The sequence below is a fragment of the Somniosus microcephalus genome, chromosome 19 (genome assembly GCF_052327205.1).
Source record: "Somniosus microcephalus isolate GS21.2 chromosome 19, FLI_Smic_1.0, whole genome shotgun sequence".
Lineage (NCBI taxonomy): Eukaryota > Metazoa > Chordata > Chondrichthyes > Squaliformes > Somniosidae > Somniosus > Somniosus microcephalus.
In genome coordinates, this window is record NC_141005.1 from 40198969 (window position 1) to 40221749 (window position 22781).

Genomic DNA, 22781 nt, shown 5'->3' on the forward strand with positions numbered 1-22781 from the left:
AGTGAAGTAGTTGACCCAGAGATTAGGGTCCTGAATTTAAATAAAGGAAACTACGATGGTATGAGGCACGAGTTGGGTCGGGTTGATTGGGGAATGTCACTCAAAGGGTTGATGGTGGATAGGCAATGGCAAACATTCAAAGATCGCACGGATGAACTACTGAAATTGTTCATCCCAGTTTGGCATAAAAATAAAACAAAAAAGGTGACTCAACCGTGGCTAACAAGGGAAATTAGGGATAGCATAAGATCCAAGGAGAGGACATGTAAATTGGCCAGAAAAAGCAGTAAACCTGAGGATTGGGAGCAGTTTAGGATTCAACAAAAGAGGACAAAGGGATTAATTAAGAGGGGGAAAATAGAGTAGGAGAGCAAACTTTCAGGGAACATAAAAACTGACTGTAAAAGCTTTTACAGATATGTGAAGGGAAAAAGATTGGTGAAGTCAAGCGTAGGTCCCTTGCAGTCAGAATCGGGGAATTTTATATTGGGGATCAAAGACATGGCAGACCAATTAAATACATACTTTGGTTCTGTCTTCACAAAGGGGGACACAAATAACCTCCCAGAGATGTCGGGGAACATAGGGTCTATTGAAAGGGAGGAACTGATAGAAATCAGTATTTGTAGGGAAATGGTGTTAGAGAAATTGACGGGATTGAAGGCCGATAAATCCCCAGGGCCTGATAATCTACATCCTAGGGTACTTAAGGAAGAGGCCCTAGAAATAGTAGATGCATTGCTGGTCATCTTCCAAAATTCGATAGATTCTGGAACAGTACCCATGCATTGGCGGGTAGCTAATGTTGCCCCACTGTTCAAAAAAGGTGGTAGAGAGAAAACGGGGAATTACAGACCAGTAAGCCTGACATCGGTAGTGGGGAAAATGCTAGAGTCCATGATAAAAGATGTAATAGCAGAGCACTTGGAAAACAGTGACCGGATCGGACAAAGTCAACATGGATTTACAAAAGGCAAATCGTGCTTGACTAATGTACTGGAATTTTTTGAGGATGTAACTGGTAAAATAGATAAGGGAGAACCAGTGGATGTCGTGTATTTGGACTTTCAAAAGGCTTTCGATAAGGTCCCGCATAAGAGATTAGCGTGTAAAGTTAAGGCACATGGGATTAGGGGCAAGGTATTGACTTGGATAGAGAACTGGTTGGCAGACAGAAAGCAAAGCGTTGGAATAAACGGGTCTTTTTCCGAGTGGCAGGCAGTGACTAGTGGGGTACCGCAGGGATCAGTCCTTGTACCCCAGCTATTCACAATATATATTAATGATCTGGACGAGGGAAATCGATGTAATAGCTCCACGTTTGCACATGACACAAAGCTGGGTGGGCGTGTGTGCTGTGAGGAGGATGCTGAGAAAGTCCAGTATGATTTGGACAGGTTGGGTAATTAGGCAGAAGCATGGCAGATGCAATATAACGTGGATAAATGCGAGGTTATCCATTTTGGTGTCAAAAACAAGAAGGCAGATTATTATCTGAATGGCAATAGATTGGGAGAAGGGGAAGTGCAACGAGACCTGGGCATCCTTGTGCACCAGTCGCTGAAGGTAAGCATGCAGGTGCAGCAGGCGGTTAAGAAGGCAAATGGTATGTTGGCCTTCGTAGCGAGGGGGTTTGAGTACAGGAACAAGGAGGTCTTGCTGCAGTTGTACAGGGCCTTGGTGAGACCACATCTTGAGTATTGTGTGCAGTTTTGGTCACCTTATCTGAGGAAGTATGTTCTTGCCATGGAAGGAGTGCAGCGAAGATTCAACAGGCTGACACCTGGGGTGGCAGGAATGACGTATGAGGAGAGATTGGGTCAATTGGGCTTGTACTCGCTGGAGTTTAGAAGAATGAGAGGGGATCTCATTGAAACTTATAAAATTCTAACAGGACGAGACAGACTAGATGCAGGAAGGATGTTCCCGATGGTCGGGGAGTCCAGAACCAGGGGTCACAGTCTAAGGATAAGAGGTAAGCCCTTTAGGACAGAGATGAGGAATTTCTTCACCCAGAGAGTGGTGAACCTGTGGAATTCTCTTCCACAGAAGGCAGTAGAGGCCAATTCATTAAATATATTCAAGAAGGAGTTGGATATATTTCTTAAGGCTAAAGTGATCAAGGGATATGGGGAGAAAGCAGGGACAGGGTACTGAATTTGGATGATCGGCCATGATCGCATTGAATGGCGGAGCAGGCTCGAGGGGCCGAATGGCCTACTCCTGCTCCTATCTTCTGTGTTTCTATGTTATTATTTCTAGGGCCACTTCCTTAAGTACCCTAGGATGTAGGTTATCAGGCCCTGGGGATTTATCGGCCTTCAATCCCGTCAATTTCCTTAACACCATTTCCCTACAAATACTGATTTCATTCAGTTCCTCCTCTCATTACACCCTATGTTCCCTGACATCTGGGAGGTTATTTGTGTCCTCCTTTGTGAAGACAGAACCAAAGTATGTATTTAATTGGTCTGCCATTTCTTTGTTCCCCATTATAAATTCCCCTGATTCTGACTGCAAGGGACCTACGTTTGACATCACCAATCTTTTTCTCTTCACATATCTATAGAAGATTTTACAGTCAGTTTTAATGTTCTCTGGAAGCTTACTCTCATACTCTATTTTCCCCCTCTTTTCCCTTTGTCCTCCTTTGCTGAATCCTAAACTGCTCCCAATCCTCAGGTTTGCTGGTTTTTCTGGCCAATTTATATGTCCTCTCCTTGGATCTTATGCTATCCCTAATTTCCCTTGTTAGCCATGGTTGAGTCACCTTTTTTGTTTTATTTTTATGCCAAACTGGGATGAACAAATTCTGTAGTTCATCCATGCGATCTTTAAATGTTTGCCATTGCCTATCCATCGTCAACCCTTTGAGTAACATTCCCTCTCCACAGATGCTGCCTGACCTGTTGAGTATTCCTAACATTTTCTGTTTTTATGTGAGACTTCCAGCAACCTGAGTATGTTGCTTTTGTGATTAAATGACAAATTGGATGATGGAGCACGGCAAAGGGGGTCGTAATGGAAAAGAAACAAGAGAGAAGGTGTAAATGGCCACATCACCTAGAAAACGTATGCTTTATGGTATGGTATGGGGGGGGGGGCAGGTGCTGGAGCAGAACAGCTCATGCTTTGTGGAGGTACTGGAGCTTGCAGATAAAGGGAATTTATGGACATTTGTTTGTCTAGACTTCAACAAGGCTTTTGATACTGTAGTTGATGCATAAGGTAGGCAATTTTATGAAGTGCTTTGGCAAAGGATGCATCAAAGGAAACAGAGTTCGCGTGCGTGGAGCTGCGCTAAAGTGACGAGAGGGACGGCCCAAGAATTTGTGCTGGGACCTTTTAATCTAAATGTACACTCTCAGGAGCCGCAAGCCTACATTTCGTTGTACTGCACTTGTGCACTAACAATGACAAAGTTGATTATTATTATTATTTTACTATTCACACTGTAGATCGATATTTAGGAATTGAGATCGAGACAACACTCAAAACATCGAAGTATGGAGGGGGAGGGTTGCTGCAAACAAGCAAAGAGCAGGCTGACTGGCTCGAGATTGCGACGCTCGGCTGAGAAACGGCAGATGAAATTCAGTGTTACTATGTGCAAAGTGATGAGCTTGGAGGATAAGATGAATACATATTGCAACTATAAGCTGAATGGCGTTGGTGGGCGAGCGAGGGACAGCGAGGGCTCCGGGCATTGGGGCAGCGAAGGCTCCGGGCATTGGGGACAATGAGGGCTCCGGGTATTGGGGACAGCGAGGGCTCCGGGCATTGGGGACAGTGAGGGCTCCGGGTATTGGGGACAGCGAGGGCTCCGGGCATTGGGGACAGAGGGGTCTGGGTATTGGGGATAGTGAAGACTCCATGTATTGGGGACAGAGGGCTCTGGGTATTGGAGACAGAGGGGTCCAGGTATTGGGGACAGTGACAGCTCCGTGTATTGGGGACAGAGGACACCGGCTATTGGGGACAGTGAAGGCGCTGGGTATTGGGGACAGTGAGGGCTCTGGACATTGGAGTCAGAGGGGTCCGGGTAATGGGGACAGTGAGGGTTCTGGGTATTGGGGACAATGAGTGCACCGAGTATTGGGGACAGAGAGGTCCGGGTATTGGGGACGGTGAAGGCTCTGGGTATTGTGGACAGAGGGCTTTGCGTATTGGGGACAGTGAGTGCTCTGGGTATTGGGGACAGAGGGCTCCTGGTATTGGGAACAGTGAGAGCTTTGTGTATTGGGGACAGTGAGTGCTTTGGGTATTGGGGACAAGGGGTCCGGGTATTGGGGACAGAAGGGTCCGGGCATTGGGGATAGTGAGGGCTCTGAATATTGGGGACAGTGAGTGCTCTGGGTATTGGAGACAGAGGGCTCCGGGTATTGGGGACAGTGTGGGTACTGGGGACAAAGGGGTCTGGGTATTGGAGATAGTGATGGTTCTGGGTATTGGGGACAGAGGGGTCTGGGTATTGGGGACATTGAGGGCTCTGGGTATTGGGGATAGAGGGCCCTGGGTATTGGAGACAGTGAGGGCTCTGGGTATTGGGGACAGAGGGCTCTGGGTATTGGAGACAGTGAGGGCTCTGGGTATTGGGGACAGTGAGGGCTCTGGGTATTGGGGACAGTGAGGGCTCTGGGTATTGGGGACAGAGGGCTCTGGGTATTGGAGACAGTGAGGGCTCTGGGTATTGGAGACAGTGAGGGTTCTGGGTATTGGGGACAGTGAGGGCTCTGGGTATTGGGGACAGTGGGTGCTCTGTGTAATGGGGACAGAGGGCTCCGGTTATTGTAGACAGTGTGAGCTCCGGGTATTGGGGACACAGAAGCATAGAAGGTAGGAGCAGGAGTAGGCCATTCAGCCCTTCGAGCCTGCTCCGCCATTCAATGAGATCATGGCTGATCATCCAAATTCAGTATCCTGTCCCTGCCTTCTCCCCATATCCCTTGATCCCTTTAGCCTTAAGAAATATATCCAACTCTTTCTTGAATATATTTAATGAACTGGCCTCCATCGCCCTCTGTGGCAGAGAATTCCACAGGTTCACCACTCTCTGGGTGAAGAAATTCCTCCTCATTTCAGTCCTAAATGGCTTACCCCTTATCCTTAGACTGTGACCCCTGGTTCTGGACCCCCCGGCCATCAGAAACATCCTTCCTGCATCTAGTCTGTCCAGGCCTGACAGAATTTTATAGGTTTCGATGAGATCCCCTCTCAATCTTCTAAACTCCAGTGAGTATAAGACAGTGAGGGCTCTGGGTATTGGGGACAGTCAGATCTCCAGGTATTGGGAATTGAGGGCTCTGGGTATTGGGGACAGTGCGTGCTCTGGGTATTGGGGACAGAAGGGTCTGGGTATTGGGGACAGTGAGGGATCCGGGTATTGGGGACAGTGAGGGCTCTGGGTATTGGGGACATGAGCGCTGCCTGTATTGGGGACAGTGAGGACTCCGGGTATTGGAGACAGAGGGCTCTGGGTATTGGAGACAGAGGGGTCCAGGTATTGGGGATAGTGACAGCTCCGTGTATTGGGGACAGAGGACTCCGGGTTTTGGGGACAGTGAAGGCTCTGGGTATTGGGGACAGTGAGTGCTTCAGATATTGGGCACAGCAGGCTCTGGGTATTGGGGACAGTGAGGGCTCTGGACATTGGAGACAGAGGGGTCCGGGTAATGGGGACAGTGAAGGCACCGCGTATTGGAGACAGAGGGGTCCGGGTATTGGGGACAGAGGGCTCCTGGTATTGGGGACAGTGAGAGCTTTGTGTATTGGGGACAGTGAGGGTTCTGGGTATTGGGGACAGTGAGTGCTCTGGGTATTGGTGACAGAGGCCTCCGGGTAATGGGGACAGTGACTGCTCTGGGTATTGGGGACAGAGGGATCCGGGTATTGGGGACAGTGACTGCTCTGGGTATTGGGGACAGAGGGGTCCGGGTATTGGGGACAGTAAGGGCTCCGGGTATTGGAGACAGTGAGGGTTCTGGGTATTGGGGACAATGAGGGTTCTGGGTATTGTAGAAATGAGCACTCTGGGTATTGGGGCCAATGAGGGCTCCAGGTATTGGGGACAGTGGGGGCTCTGGATATTGGGGACAGTGAGTGCTCTGGGTATTGGTGACAGAGGGCTCCTGTTATTGGGGACAGTGAGAGCTTTGTGTATTGGGAACAGTGAGGGCTTTGGGTATTGGGGACAGTGAGTGCTCTGGGTATTGGGGACAGAGGCCTCCGGGTAATGGGGACAGTGACTGCTCTGGGTATTGGGGACAGAGGGGTCCGGGTATTGGGGACAGTGACTGCTCTGGGTATTGGGGACAGAGGGGTCTGGGTATAGGGGATAGTGAGGGCTCTGGTTATTGGGGACAGTGAGGGCTCCGGGTATTGGGGACAGTGAGGGCTCCGGGTATTGGGGACAGTGAGGGCTCCGGGTATTGGAGACAGTGAGGGTTCTGGGTATTAGGGACAGTGAGTGCTCCTGGTATTGGGGACAATGAGGGTTCTAGGTATTGGAGAAATTAGCGCTCTGGGTATTGGGGCCAGTGAGGGCTCCAGGTATTGGGGACAGTGGGGGCTCTGGGTATTGGGGATAGTGACAGCTCCGTGTATTGGGGACAGAGGACTCCGGGTTTTGGGGACAGTGAAGGCTCTGGGTATTGGGGACAGTGAGTGCTTCAGATATTGGGCACAGCAGGCTCTGGGTATTGGGGACAGTGAGGGCTCTGGACATTGGAGACAGAGGGGTCCGGGTAATGGGGACAGTGAAGGCACCGCGTATTGGAGACAGAGGGGTCCGGGTATTGGGGACAGAGGGCTCCTGGTATTGGGGACAGTGAGAGCTTTGTGTATTGGGGACAGTGAGGGTTCTGGGTATTGGGGACAGTGAGTGCTCTGGGTATTGGTGACAGAGGCCTCCGGGTAATGGGGACAGTGACTGCTCTGGGTATTGGGGACAGAGGGATCCGGGTATTGGGGACAGTGACTGCTCTGGGTATTGGGGACAGAGGGGTCCGGGTATTGGGGACAGTAAGGGCTCCGGGTATTGGAGACAGTGAGGGTTCTGGGTATTGGGGACAATGAGGGTTCTGGGTATTGTAGAAATGAGCACTCTGGGTATTGGGGCCAATGAGGGCTCCAGGTATTGGGGACAGTGGGGGCTCTGGATATTGGGGACAGTGAGTGCTCTGGGTATTGGTGACAGAGGGCTCCTGTTATTGGGGACAGTGAGAGCTTTGTGTATTGGGAACAGTGAGGGCTTTGGGTATTGGGGACAGTGAGTGCTCTGGGTATTGGGGACAGAGGCCTCCGGGTAATGGGGACAGTGACTGCTCTGGGTATTGGGGACAGAGGGGTCCGGGTATTGGGGACAGTGACTGCTCTGGGTATTGGGGACAGAGGGGTCTGGGTATAGGGGATAGTGAGGGCTCTGGTTATTGGGGACAGTGAGGGCTCCGGGTATTGGGGACAGTGAGGGCTCCGGGTATTGGGGACAGTGAGGGCTCCGGGTATTGGAGACAGTGAGGGTTCTGGGTATTAGGGACAGTGAGTGCTCCTGGTATTGGGGACAATGAGGGTTCTAGGTATTGGAGAAATTAGCGCTCTGGGTATTGGGGCCAGTGAGGGCTCCAGGTATTGGGGACAGTGGGGGCTCTGGGTATTGGGGACAGTGATTGTTCTGGGTATTGGGGTCAGTGAGTGCTCCTGGTATTGGGGACAATGATTGCTCTGGCTATTGGAGACAATGAGGGTTCTGGATATTGGGGACAGAGGGGTCTGGGTCTTGGGGACAGTGAGGGCTCTGGGTATTGGGGACAGAGGGATCTGGGTATTGGGGACAGAGGGCTCCGGATATTGGGGACTGTGAGTGCTCTGGGTATTGGGGACAGTGGGCTACTGGTATTGGGGACAGTGGGCTACTGGTATTGGGGACAGTGAGAGCTATGTATATTGGGGATAGTGAGGGCTCTGGGTATTGGGGACAGTGAGTTCTCTGGGTATTGGGGACAGAGGGCTCCGGGTATTGGAGACAGTGAGGGCTTTGGGTATTGGGGGCAGAGGGCTCCGGATATTGGGGACTGTGAGTGCTCTGGATATTGGGGACAGAGGGCTCCTGGTATTGGGGACAGTGAGAGCTATGTGTATTGGGGATAGTGAGGGCTCTGGGTATTGGGGACAGTGAGTTCTCTGGGTATTGGGGACAGAGGGCTCCGGGTATTGGAGACAGTGAGGGCTTTGGATATTGGGGACAGAGGGGTCTGGGTATTGGGGACAGTGAGGGATCTGGGTATTGGGGACAGAGAAGGCTCCAAATATTGGGGACAGTGAGGGTGCAGGTTATTGGGGACAGTGAGAGCACTGGGTATTGGGGACAGTGAGGGCTCTGTGTATTGGGGACAATGAGGGCTCTGGGTATTGGGGACAGTGAGGGCTCTGGTTATTGGGGACAGTGAGCGCTCCGGGTATTGGGGATAGGGAGCTCCGAGTATTGGCGACAGTGAAGACTCCGGTATTGGGAACAGTGAGGGCGCCAGGTATTGGGGACAATGAGTGCTCCGGGTATTGGAGAGTGTGACGGCTCTGGGTATTGGGGCTAGGGAGCTCCGGGTATTGGTGACAGTGAAGACTCCGGGTATTGGGAACAGTGAGAGCTCCAGGTATTGGGGACAATGAGTGCTCCGGGCATTGGAGACAGTGAGGGCGCCGGTTATTGGGGACAATACAACACAAAGTACCGAGACAGGATGAACATTGACCATTGCACGTGTGTGTGCTTGTCAAAGACACCTCCACGTCTTAACAGAATTGTTGCTCAGCACCAGCAAGAAGTTTCACATTAAGTAAGTAATGCAAAAATAATAATAAAGATATGTTTAATTAAATAACTAATTTTTATACAGAAAATATACTTATATTGTGTTATAGGGGGTCTGTGCAATTTTTATAACACGGGAGGGGGCCCTCAGAAGCAAAAAGTTTGAGAATCCCTGGTCTACATTACAAAAAACGAATTTGAGGGTATAAGTGGACAGTGCATTGAAACTGCTTGCGGTGTGCGGCAGTGTTAAATAAAGCAAATAGGATTTTTGAGTTGTACAGAGTGACATGAATCTTGTCATTCATGTGGAAATGACTTATGAAATAATGCTGGGCGGCCTGCTGGTGGCACTGTCCTGGGAGAGTATAAATACTCGGGCATGGGCCCAGCTTGCTCAGGACATTCTTTAACAGGAACTAGTGAAGGACACTACTAGACCTCCATGTTGTAAAACAGTTGATTAAAGCCTTGTTTAATACTCAGACCAAGTGCCGAGTAGTTTTCTTACGTCACAGAGCATACAATAGCTTGCATTTATATAGCGCCTTTAATGTAGTAAAATGGCCCAAGGCGTTTCACAGGAGCGTTTTCAAACAATATTTGACACCGAGCCACATAAGGAGATATTAGGGCAGAGCTTGGTCAAAGTGGTAGGTTTTAAGGAGCATCTTAAAGGAGGAAAGAGAGGTAGTGCGATGGAGAGGTTTGGGAAGGAATTCCAGAGCTTACGGCCTTGGCAGCTGAAGACATGGCCGCCAATGGTGGAGCGATTAAAATCGGGGATGCGCAAGAGGCCAGAATTGGAGGAGCACAGAGATCTCAGAGGGTTGTAGGGCTGCAGGAGGTTAGAGATAGGGGGAGGCCATGGAGGAATTTGAATACAAGGACGAGAATTTTAAAATTTGAGGTGTTTTTCAACAGGGAGCCAATGTAGATCAGCGAGCACAAGGGTGATAGGTGAACGGGATTTGGTGCGAGTTAGGATACGGGCAGCAGAGTTTTGGATGAGCTTAAGTTTATAAAGGGTGGAAGATAGGAGGCTGGTCAGGTGTGCGTTGGAACAGTCTAGAGGTAACAAAGGCTGGATGAGGGTTTCAGCAGCAGATGAGCTAAGGCAGGGACAGAGTTGGGTGATATTGCAGAAGTGGAAGTAGGTGGTCTTAGTGATGGCGTGGAAATGTGGTTGGAAGCTCATCTCGGAGTCAGATACTACACCAAGGTTATGAATAGCCTGGTTCAGCCTCAAACAGTTGCCAGGGAGGGGGATGGAGTCGGTGATTAGGGAACGGAGTTGGTGGCGGGGACCAAAAACAGTGGCTTTGATCTTCCCAATATTTAGTTGGAGGAAATTTCTGCTCATCCAGTACTGGATGTCGGACATGCAGTCTGACAATTTAGAGACAGTGGAGGGTTAGAGAGAGGTTGTGGTGATGTAGAGCTGGGTGTCATCAGCGAACATGTGGAACCTGACGTTGTGTTTTTAGATGATGTCGCTGAGGGGCAGCATGTAGATGAGAAATTGCAGGGGGCCAAGGATAGATCCTTGGGGGACTCCAGATGTAATGGTGCAGGAGCGGGAAGAGAACCCATTGCAAGTGATTCTCTGGCTATGACTGGATAGATAATGGAACCAGGCGAGTGCAGTCCCACCCAGCTGGGTGATGAAAGGGAAGCGTTGGAGGAGCATGGTGTGGTCAACCGTGTCAAAGGCTACAGACAAGTCGAAAAGGACGAGGAGGAATAGTTTACCACGGCCACAGTCACATAGTATGTCATTCACAAATGCTGAACCTATAACAGGATATTGGTTCATCTCCATCTGGAGTAACGCGCGCAGTTCTAGTTTCCATGTTTTAGGAAGGACATCTGGGCACTGCACAAAGTGCAGCAAAGGGCCACTTTTACACTAGAAAAGAGACCAAGAAGAATTTTATTGAAGTATTCAAGACCCTTAAGGGCATTGATGAGTTTAACCTTGAGAAACTGCTTACCATGGTCCTAAGAAAGATACAGAAGAAATTTATTTTGGTTTCCTGGGCTCAGCAGCAACCCTGCGAGTGTGTGTCACCCTATGCTATCCTCAAACAATAAGCAGCTTTCTCAAGAGTAGCAGAGGATGAGGAACCCTCTTGGGAAGTGTTGCATAGTTTCTATATATTAAAAAAAAGGGAAGGAAATGAAATAAATATTTTTTTAAATTGGAGAAAACCACTGAATTTTAAAAACAAAGTAGGGGAAATGGGTAAGTGGACATTTTAGGAGGCTGTGGAGAAGTCTGACCAAATTCCTCTATTTTTTGCTGCAAGAGGAAGTGTAATTGGTAGCAGGGCTGGTATCCTTTAAGGGGGAAATTAATACAAATATGGAACCTTCAGCAGAAATAGAATGATGGTTTGATTTTCATTACCACATAAATATAGCTGAACAATGCATTTTCAAGCAGCATGAACAATGTTATTGAATGTTGATTAGCTGATTGTCAGTAAACGTGAAGGACATGGGCATTGGAAAGAGGGTACAAAGATTGGGGCGGTGGTGGAGATAGGAAGTTCATGACTGAGCGGGTGTCAAGATTTTTCATCGTCTGCTGCCTGCTCCACAACTTCGCTATCATGGGGACGAGCCTTTACCACCACCTGGGAAGCAACAAGTGCAGGGGGAGGAGGAGAGGTAGAGACCATCAGTGCCTCTAGCTGCCAGAGCTCTCATTGAGAAGCGCTTCACCTAAATCAACCCTCCCATTCACTAACAGTACCACAATCCTTAGCACTTTCCTTACAATCACCATCCAATTGCCTTCCTTCAGTCCAGACGTATGGGTCTTGCCCTCATTATAAGCACCAACACCAAATCCAGAACAAAAAGACAAATTTATCATTCAGCTCAATTACATCTCCTATAGTTTACACAAATAATTAAGAACTATCCTTGTGCCAGCCCTTCGTGCATGTTTTGCGTGTTCCTTTCCTAATCTTCCTGCTCCCCAGTGTTTCCCCAGTGGCTACAGCTTGGGAGGTGAAGGGCTCCATTTAGGACTCTTCAGATGGCCGTGGTGGGCAACCTCAAGCAGCTCTGGGCCTAGAGGACCCGGAGCTGCAGACTGGCTGTCTGCCAAGGCCACTCTTCTGGGATAGCACCTTAGCACTCTTACGGCGCTGCGTGAAAGCAGAGTGCAGGACTGCTGTGATGCTTTGCAGGCCCCTGTCGACTTTGGACCCCAGAGCCAAGATGACAACAGTGTGAGCTTCGATGGCAGCATTCTGTGCTGCCATGTGAGCTGTCAGCAGAGGCTCCAGCATGGTGGGTGCTGCTGTGGTGTTAATGGAGGTGACCGCTCGGTCCAGTTGGACAGAATGGTCTCCATGTTCTGTGCAAAACTTTGAGACAAGTTGAAACTGGATTCCTCCATGCTTCGCGACATTGTATGCAACCTCTCTGGTAGGCTGTTCATTGCACCTAACATTTCCTGGTGGATGCCCATGAGCCTTCATTGGTAGCCTGGACTCTTGAAGTCAGCTTCTGAATCCTCTGCAGCAGAACTAGTATGCAACCTCACCCTCTGGCAAGCTGGCACCTGTGGTATCCTATTCTACTGCCCTAGCTCCTGTGCACTTGTCCCCAGTAAGTCACTAAGTGTAGACATCTCCTCTAACCTAGCTTCTAAAGTCTGTGCGGTGCCAGTATCTGAGCTGGTGTTAGAGAGAATCAGATTTGGTGACTCGCCTGCTCTTCCTGGACTGGCACAGAGGCTTTCACATTCTCAGCAGCTGAAATGAAAGAGAGGGACAAAGGTTAGCTTGTGGTGTGAAGGGAGAGCAACAAGAAAGAAGTGGGTGTTGATAGCATCTACAGTTTGTCATGTAGTGTGTGGGGTGAAAGAGAAGTCAGAAGAGACAAAGTGGCTTAGGTATAAAGAAACTCTGCGATGTCTCCTCCAGCGTTGCTAGTCGCCACAGCCTCAACTCTGCCTCTGCCCCTGCCCATGATTTCAAGCACGAGAGGGGGGCGGGGGGAGAGGGTGTGCAGACGAGCTCTTACTCTAATGGTGCCAGCCTGCTGTCTTGTGTTCCATGCCACCTTCTCCTGCAAGAAATAAAGGGAGTGTGTTAGTGAGAGTCTTGTAAGGTGTTTGGAGAATGTGGTTGTCATGGTGGAATAGTCAGTGTATGAGATATAAGTTGTGGGTAAGTGAGGTTTGTAATAGTGTGGGATGAGGAGAAAGAGGTGTAATGAAGTGTGGTGCAGTGACTTTAGGAGAGTGAAGGGAAGAGGAGTCTTGAATGCTGTCAGTGTTGTAATTAATGAGGCAGTAAGTGGTGCAGCTGTTAGTAGACAGTACGAGAGCAGTATTCATAGCTTAACAACTCTAGTTAGATCATTACATTTTTTCCGGTATTGCAGCCATGTCCTAGGTGCAAATCTCCTGGCATTGACATGCTCTGCAATTTCTTCTCACTGTCTCCTGGGTTGATGCCTGGAGGGCATCCAATGGGGGAAGATGTCCCTCCTGTCCACCAGGGCCTCCAAGGTAGCATCGGAGAACTGTGGTGCCCTCTCACTACTTCCTTCAGCCATTGCTTCAATCAGAAGTGTCTCCCTGGTGTCTGGATCCGGAATCCACCACCGCTTTAAGAGGTGCTGGTTGCCTTTAAGTGGCGTCATCCAGCCCCCCTACCAGCTGTATGCCTGCATCATTCCGGACACTCTCGGATTTCTAGGCCTTTCTGTCTGCTTTCAATGTTCAAGTTTTTTCATTCCGAGAATAAAACTGAAATTCTGATGAAGGAAGATATTCTGGGCTAGAATTTCCCAGGGCTGTGGAGGTGGGAATGGAGGCGTGAGGGGTGTTAAAATTGCGAAATCGGGGGGGGGGGGGCACGAATCCATTCCGCCCCCAACCCGCCTCCATGCCTGTTTCCCAGGAGGCGGGTACCTGACCTGTGCTGGGAGCCGCCTCCCCGAGGCGGGAAGGGGATTAGTGCCAATTAACTGCCTGTTAACAGGTAGCTAACAGGCAGTTTTTAGCCTAATCCCTATTTTTATCCCTGAAGTGTGGGCTGCCCGACAGCTCCAAACCATGCCAAGTTAGTGAGGCGAACCGTCGGGCTGAAGGACTTGGAGGGTTCGAGATGTCCGGTGTTCAGGTGAGTGATGGGTGCATGAGTGCAGAGGTAAGTGTGTTTGGTGTGTGTAAAGTGTTTAAATAAGTTTTACTTACCTTTACCTACTAATGCAGGCTTCCTTCCTTCAGGTCTCGGGAGTCCCTCATCTCACCGGCACAGAAAGCAGAATGGCCGCGAGCTGTCAAAAGTTGCAGCATTCTGCTTTCTGTTCTGGAGAGATCTCTAAATCAGCCTGAGAGGAAGGAATTAACTTAGAGTACAGATTGTCAGTGTTTGACAGCTTCAAACAGCTGTCAAACGCTGATATTTCATCTGTCAAAAGCTCTTGACAGATGAAATGTCAATCTGTGACATCACCTGTTGCCGGGTGGCCCTTAATTGGCCTGCTGAGCCCGCTGGGCGGGCTCAACAAGGTCAATCAAGGGAAAATTGAGTGGGTTGGCCACAACTCGATGGAGGCGGGACTACAATCCCAAAAGTGGGAGTCCCGCCTCCTACTCACCTCCATTGATAAAATCCAGCCCTCTGTCTCTGTCACCCTCTTGCTGTGTCTCACAGATGTCAGTAATTAGGATGTTTATATTTTTAACTATCAATGAAACACAGGTGATAATTAGAGGCTTTTATTTGTTTCAAATTTCAACTACTTTGTTGTAGATGTTTATTTTTTGCAGTTATTGATATGAGAAATGCATGTTCTGGGGATTGGAATGCTTTCCCACTCTATGGCTACGATTTTGCTAGCGCTCAGAGGGTGGGTTTGGAGGTGAGTCGGGAGTTAAAATCCAAATGATTGACGGCGGGTTGCGACTCCATCCCGCCTCCACACAACTTTGCAAAGTGTCGGGTCTGCGAGTCCCGATCAGACTCGACACCAAACGGCGGGAGAGGCACTTAAGGCAGTTAACAGCTTAATTGCCGAGATAATCCCTTTTTTACTGGCTCTTTCCATTTTACTACATTTTCAGTGTGTTGCCTGCATGCGACAAACACGTCAGCTGATTGTGCCGGGTTCAGCAAGTAGCTGAATTGTTGACAGCTGCTCCTACAGCATAAAATCGGACGTGCAACATGGCTGACTTTCAGATGCCAGAACTTTGTGCTTTGAGGTTTTGCAGGTCTATTGAGCTTGTGAGTGTTTAAGCTGAGATCCATATACACTGATCTCCTTGGAATACCCTCTGGCCACATTGACTGAGCGCTTATAACATCTCTTTCTCAACTGAGATATATACCAGCGGCATCGGAACCATTTATACCCTCTCATCCTGGCCCTCACAATCGGAGGAAGAGTAGCCGTGGCAGCAGCAGAACCAGGCACAACAGCAGCACCAACAACAGGAGCGCGAACCTTCTCTTCAGCCACCTGATGATGCACAGGGCAGAGGGCATCAGCGCAGGGCTGCACCTCGCCGCAGGAGATACCCCCAACACAGGGTTTACAGGCCAAGGATGAGCTTCCTCAACATGAGTGAAAAGCAGTGCCAAAGGAGGCTGAGACTTTCGCAATAGATAGTCGCAGACATCTGCACAATGCTGCACCATCACCTGGAGCTCAGAGGAGCGGGTTGCTACTCCTTATCACCGCACTCAACTTCTTTGCTTCAGGGTCCTTCCAGGGATCATCAGCGGCACCTTCCACTCGGCCGCACACACTTGCATCACGCAGGTTACCGATGCCCTCTTTGCAAATTCATAAAATTACATCCACTTCTCCACGGATGAAGCAAACGTAACTGCGCGGGCAGTTAGCTTTGCAAATATGGCAGGCTTCCCAAGGGTGCACGGCGTTGTAGACTGCACACATGTGGCCATTAGGGGACCCCATCACAACCCAGCTGTATTTGTCAACCGCAAGGGCTTTCACTCCCTTAACGTCCAGCTGGTGTGTAACCACAGGAAGAACATGTCTGCGCCAAGTTCCCTGGCAGTTGCCATGACTCTTTCATCCTGCGGCAGTCTTCTGTGCCTCAGCTCTTCAATCCGCCAACCCAACTTTCCGGATGGCTACTTGGAGACAAGGGCTATCCCCTGAAAAAGTGGCTAATGACACCGATGAGGAGGCCATCAAACAAAGCTGAGGAGCGGTACAATGTGAGCCACATTTCCACCAGAAGCATCATAGAGCAAACCATCGGCTTGCTCAAAATGCGATTCAGATACCTCGACAGATCTGGTGGAACCCTACAGTACACACCAGCCAGGGTCACCAGAATCATTGTGGTTTGCTGTGCCTTGCACAACATCGCACAGCAGTGTGGCTTAATGCTGCCTGAGGAACAAGTGGCTCAGCGCACAGCCTCCTCGGAAGAGGAGGAGGAGGCGGCTGATGAGGGACGCCTTGCGGGGGTGAATGTGCCAATTCCACCAGCACACAAGCACATTGCTGGCCATGAGGCAAGGGATGCACTCATTCATGCCAGATTCGCGTAATTTTATGCATCAACCAGATATGGCTGGCAAATGGAAATGAATGTCTGGCCGACCTTCTTAACACACCATACAGCATTTGTACAATAAACTGTGGTTTCCTATCACTCTCACCACCATCATTACAGATGAAAGGCACCCTGACCCCTCACTGTGCAACTTCCATTTTTGAACACACATAGGCCAACTCTTTGAATCTTTGCCATCGCTTTTCTTTAATACATTTATAATCATGATGACAAACGTTTGTATCAGATGAAAACACCTAAGTGACTACCCTTGTGACTATTTGTGTGTTAACTTTCTCTTACGTGGTGCTTCCCCTGTGGCTTCAGCAGATGTAGAGGCACCTTGGTCACTTCTATGCTGTGCCTGCTTAGACGCCTTTGGCGGGTGTCCTCTGGGTTTGGGAGCCCGGGAGTCTGCTGCTCCTGCGCCTGTGCAGGGACTGAGACGGCCATCTCAGTTGGGTGAGGAATCTGGGGCTCTGACCGAGGGCTCTGCAGTGGCATGGTAGTGTGAGCGCTTGGAGAGGAGCCCACATTTCCTTGTTGTCAACCACGATTGTGTGCACCACGGCATTGCTCATGTTTGAGATGGACTCCTCCATTCTCTGCACACTCGCAGTTACCGTGGATGCAAACCCTGTCAGAGACTCCTGCACTTGTTCCTGGAGTTCCAGCACCGCTCTCTTTCTGGATGGCCCCAGAGGCACAGCGTCTACATGCAGCTGAGCAGAGCTAGGAGCGTCCTGCTACCTCCGACGAGGACTCTGCACTGCTGTTGCTGTCTCCACCATCTGCTGATGCTCACTTGTGAGCTGTGATACACCAGGTGACAACACTACTCGATGTCGCGAAGGCCCCGCCCAGGTGTGTGTTTCAGTGCTGGTGCTGGGTGCGCTGAGTCCTGGTGACGCTGCGCCCTCAGAGGCTGCAGGTTCCTCTGTGGAGTCGTCCGGCTCTTCCTCCTGGACAGTGGGGAGGGGGGCGCTCGATGGTCCTGTGGGAGAGTAAAGGCATGAGTTAGACATCTGATTTTAGGTAGCAGACACATCCTATTGTGCAGGTGATCAGAAGTCAATCTGTATGAACATCAGATTCCATATCAGTCAATCATGAAATCGAAATGAGAGGGTTGCAAATCTATTCTGTCACCAGCTTGCTCGACTGCACCCATCCCTCCGTCCCCCACTTCCAGCTCCTTTGCACCTCTGACGATGTCGAGAGCAGTCTCCTCAGTGTTTGTTAAAGTCGCCAGAGATGGTGGGCCTCCTCCTGTCCTCCCTCTCTCCCTCTTTTTGTGGGCTCTCTTTTCCTGCAATGAGGGACACAAGTGGAGTTTCAGCGAGATTGATGGAGTGAGTGTAAAGAAGCTTAGAGGGAGGCAAAGATGGAGTGAGGTGCCAAAATCAAGGTGCCTCCCTGTGCATTGTTAGTTGTTGTCATTGCATAACAGTGAGAGTGAGTGTGAGGGGTGCATAGTAGGATGGTAAAGTGATTCTGTACATAGAGAGAGAGGGATAGGTAAGGCTGCAAGGGAAGTAAGGGTAAATTGGGATGTGGAGGAGTAGGTTGACAATGCAGAGTGCTGGTGATGAGAACAGATGGAAAGCAGATTGAAGGTAAGTGTGATGTTATACTCACTTTTGCTGAGCGTAGCAGATCATTGAACCTTTTTCAGCACTGCACCCAGGTTCGTGAGCACAACGACCGTGCGCTTACCTCCTCTGCAATTTGCAGCCAGGCTGCCTTTGTCTGCTGAGGAGGCTTCCTCTGGCCATCAGGAGGGAACAGAACCTTCCTGCGCCCTCTTATTCCCTCCACAAGAGCATGGAGGGAGTCATCATCAAATCGAGGTGCAGCCTTAGATCTTGCAGCAGTCATGTTCCAAAGAAACACTTTCAGGAGCAGCAGAAAGGAAATGAAATCCAAAGGCTACATGAGCCCCTTAATAGCTCCTGAATTGAAGACATCAGCAGAGGCGAGCAGCAGACCCGCACCCACTGATTGGGCTGGGTAGTGCGCACAGCGGGCTTAATAAGTCCAGTTAAGTGAAAATTGTGATATCAGAGTGGCTGAAACCGGCAGCGGGACAGGAACCCGCCGACCAGCCAATCCGACTCCAACCCACCTCCTATGGCAAATTCACAGCCTTAGTATTACCAAAAACATGTCCTCCACCAGCTTCCCCTGGACACACATATGGATGAACTGTGATTTACTTTCAGACAGTAGGCTACCAGCAAGTGATTATAACACAACACACACATACCCTAAATTATTTATAAGGTATTTTCAACAATGTTTACTGAAAGTAGGGTGCTCTTGAATTTCTAGGCCCTTGAATCTTATCCACTGACGTGATGCTATTTGACCAGCTAATAATTAGCAAGGAAATTATTTCTAGAAGGACGTGTACCTGCTATATGAAAGGGCTGAATTATGGCAGATGGATATTAATGTGGATAACTGTAAGGTACTTCCAGCAGGAATAGTTAACAATACTGTACTTTGAAAGGGTCCTATTGTGTGATTTTTTAAAAATGCCCGTGTTTTTTTTCAGTAATCAATATCATAATAAACAATCAGATCATTCATCTCAGTTGCTGTTTGTGGGGGTCTTAGGCCTAGAAATTGGGTACAGCCCCGCTTGAGGCGTTAGAACTGGCGCTGCGCTAAGTTTATAGCCAGACGAAACTTATCGCTGCCTGGCGAGATATTGGGTTGCATCGCCCCCAAAGGGGATTGAGGCACGAACTCAGACGTTGGACGGGGCTCCTAAGGTGCAAAAGTTCAGGCGCTACCCAATATCGGCGCGGACGGGCGCAGCGCAGGTGATCTCAATTACCGGAAACCACGAGACCTCCAGGCGCCGGCCGGCTCTTAAAGGGGTGGGTCAGTCAGCCTGAGCTGCCACACTCAACGCCCTGTAGGCCTCAGAATCGGCGCTCGCCCTTCTCTGGTGCAAGAAACTTGGTGAGGATGGAGAAGGTGAGACAGAGAGCAGAGCGCTTCAGCACTGAGGCTCTGGACCAGTTGGTGTCTGCAGTTGAGCGCCGTCGAGATGTTCTGTATCCTGACAATGGCAAGAGGCCGAATCAAAAGGCTTACCGGCGATCTTGGAGGGAGGTTTCTCAGAGGGTCAACTCCAACAGCATGGCGACCAGGACCCCTGTTCAGTGCAGGAAGAAATTCAACAACCTCACTCGGGTCGTAAGGGTGAGTGTTGGTTATGCAAACTTCTGATTCCCTCCATCTGCACCTAACTTCGAGGACCCTGTTGTCATGATGCCCCAATGGCCATCTGTCAGCAAGCACCCATGGCCCTTTTTGGGCACACACATGGACATTTTACTCAAGGCCACATGTAAGGGCCCTTGCATCATGGGGGGCATGAGATGATCTCTCAAGGCATCATGTTACAGAACTTCCCCTTCTTTCCCCTGCAGTCCAAGCTGGCGACGATGCGAAAGGAGCAGCGTCGAATCGGTGGCGGACATCCACAAGTGGTCACTCTCACGGATCTCGAGGAGAGAGTGCACCAGATTCTTGGAGGACGTCTGTCTGGTCCTGTTACCACTGCAGCTGCCGACCCCATTCTCGACAGCGAGGGTAAGGCTCTCACCTTTTGCAGCTGTCTCCTTCCACTTGGTCCCCCCGCCAGCATGCTTCCTCAGTGTGCCGCAATCTGCCATGCCTTTCCGCCAACCTGTCCTTTTGCTAAAGCCACTCTTCCACCTCCCTGCTTTCAGATGATGCATCACCAACTGGGGCTCAACGCCCTGAAGCTGCCAGTGCCAGTGCCTCCGGAGGCGAGGATCAGGAGGAAGCCGAACCATCCGTTCCAATCTCAGGGGAGCATACACATGTACAGACTGGGGATAGTGTTAAGTCTGTGTGTTCTAGTTGTATTTAAGATTAATTACTGACACAGACTACAAGAATAAAGTTTCAACAGGTCTTTACTAGTTGGAGGTCAGGGCTATACTAACAGCAATATCACTACACAGTACTTATATACTGGTGGTCACCACCGGTATTACGTATACAGCAGCCAGAGAAAGTAGTACATCTCTTAAGGTGGAACAGGCTTAAGTTCTCTTAAGGTGGAACAGGTTACATACACCACAATCCTCCCTTTTTAGCTTAACAGTCATATCCCCATTTAACATAACATAATAACATATATACATATACTAGCTGGGGAGCCCCGCGTTGCGAGGGCAATTTTGGGGCGCTTGGTCTCCCTGCCCCTGTGTGTCCCCCCTCTCCCTGTCATGTCCTCTCCCTGTCCTATCCCTCCCTCCCCTCCCCTCCCCTCCCTCCCCTCCCCTCTCTCCCTCCCCTCCTCTCCATCCCCTCCTCTCCCCTCCCCTGTCTCCCTCCCTCCCTCCCCCCACCCCTCCCCTCCCCTCCCCCAGTCCCCTCTGTCCCTCTCTCCGGCCCCTCCCCCTGCCTAGCGCCTGAGGTCCGGTGACGTTGCGATAGCGGCCAGGCCGGGACGGACCGGAGCTGAGGTCCCCCGCGTATCGCGCGGCTGATGGACGGCCGCTGCGGGCGGGCGGCGCATGCGTGGTCAGTGCGGGCGGCGCGAGCCCCCCCCCGTGATTTCCCGAGGCTCGCCCCCCCGGCGATTTCCCGAGGCTCTCCCCCCCCACCCCACCCCCGCGATTTCCCGAGGCTCTCCACCCCCCCCCCGCGATTTCCCGAGGCTCTCCACCCCCCCCCGCGATTTCCCGAGGCTCTCCCCCCCCCCGCGATTTCCCGAGGCTCTCCCCCCCCCCGCGATTTCCCGAGGCTCTCCCCCCCCCGCGATTTCCCGAGGCTCTCCCCCCCCCCTATTAAATTGTTATTTAATTCCCTAACACATCATTAAAATATTTACCTTAGTTCCCTAACACACAGAAAGTGTGGGGGAAAAAATTGTGAAAAATCAAGATGGCGGCCACTCACCTCGGTTCAGAAGGATAAGGCCCGCCCACACACGCACCGATTGGTCGACCGGTCAGGTCACCGAAGCGTAGGATTGGTCAATCGTCGAGTCACTCGACACTCAATTGTAGGAAGGAACCCGCCGTCCGATTGGTGGACCTCGACGTCACACGGTCGCTAATGAGATGCTAATGAGCGGAACGCTGAACGTTTTTGGGATACCACGGGCGGGATTTTTGTCCGGCCAAAACGTAAATACGCCTATGACCGGTCCGGAATCGCAAGCTTTCTTTTGAGGCGACGCGCGCGTCGGTACGCTCTGTAACTTTCAAACGTATAGAGAACAGACGGACAGACAGACAGACATCGGGACAGACATCGGGACAGACAGACAGAAGAGCTCTTTTATATATATAGATAACTTCAGGTATAAACAGTTCAAAGGTTCAGTCTCTCAGGAGCCCTTCTGATTCGGGTTGGATAACGCCTTTCAGTGGTCTCTGATTCTTGTTGCTGAGGTGACTCCTCTAGTTGGTTTCCCATGTATTGGACGTCATCATCAGGTACATTCCCTGCCGAGGTAGATGCTTCAGGTTCATTAACGTCTTCCACAGTTGTCTCTGTCGCAACCATGGGTTCGACCCTTGCTCTCGATTCTACCAGTTGATCCGCATGACGCCTTATCACATTGTTACCAATATCTACTGTGTACATCAGAGGTCCTTGTCTGGCCCGAATTGTTCCGGACTGCCATTTTTCGTTTCCATAGTCCCTTGCCAACACTGGTTGTCCTACGTCAAAACTTCGAGTGGTCTTGTTATTAATATGCCGGAACTGTTTGTTTTCCACTTCCCTCCGCACATTTGGTTTTAACAAGTCCAACCTGGACTGCAACCTCCTGTTATAAAACATCATGGCAGGACTTTGGTTAGTTACTGCATGAGCGGCGTTTCGATATGCCATTAGGAAATTGTCCACCTTGTGTTGTAGCGGAATCTGATCATCGTTCATGGCCTTTATTGCCTTTTTGAATGTTTGGACAAATCTCTCGGCCAACCCGTTTGTCGCCGGATGATATGATGCAGAGGTATAATGTTTCACCCCATTCTTCTTTAAGAATTTTTGGAATTCTTCCGACACGAACTGTGGTCCGTTGTCCGAACAGATCTGTTCTGGCAATCCGTTCCTTGCGAATATTGTTCTTAACACCGCAATTGTCTTTTCTGAAGTAGTGGTATTCATCTTGATCACTTCTGGCCATTTGGAATGTGCGTCCATCGCAATTAGGAACATGGAGTCCATGAATGGACCAGCAAAGTCAATATGTACGCGTTGCCATGGGGCTGAAGGCCATTCCCATGGGTGTAGCGGTGCGATCGGAGGTGCATTTTGCACTTTTTGGCACCCAACGCAGCTTTTCGTCAACTCCTCTATCTGTTGGTCAATACCCGGCCACCATACATAAGCCCTAGCAAGACTTTTCAT

General features: G+C 50.1%; 1 long non-coding RNA gene across 1 annotated transcript in view; it reads left to right on the forward strand.

Annotated features, from left to right (window-relative positions):
* Positions 1-8265: 8265 nt before the first annotated feature.
* The window catches only part of LOC147104373 (uncharacterized), a 99229-nt gene continuing 84713 nt past the window's right edge, over positions 8266-22781 (forward strand). Inside the window, exon 1 of the long non-coding RNA XR_015072324.1 lies at positions 8266-8831. This is a non-coding gene — a long non-coding RNA (uncharacterized LOC147104373). The remainder of the gene's footprint in view (positions 8832-22781) is intronic.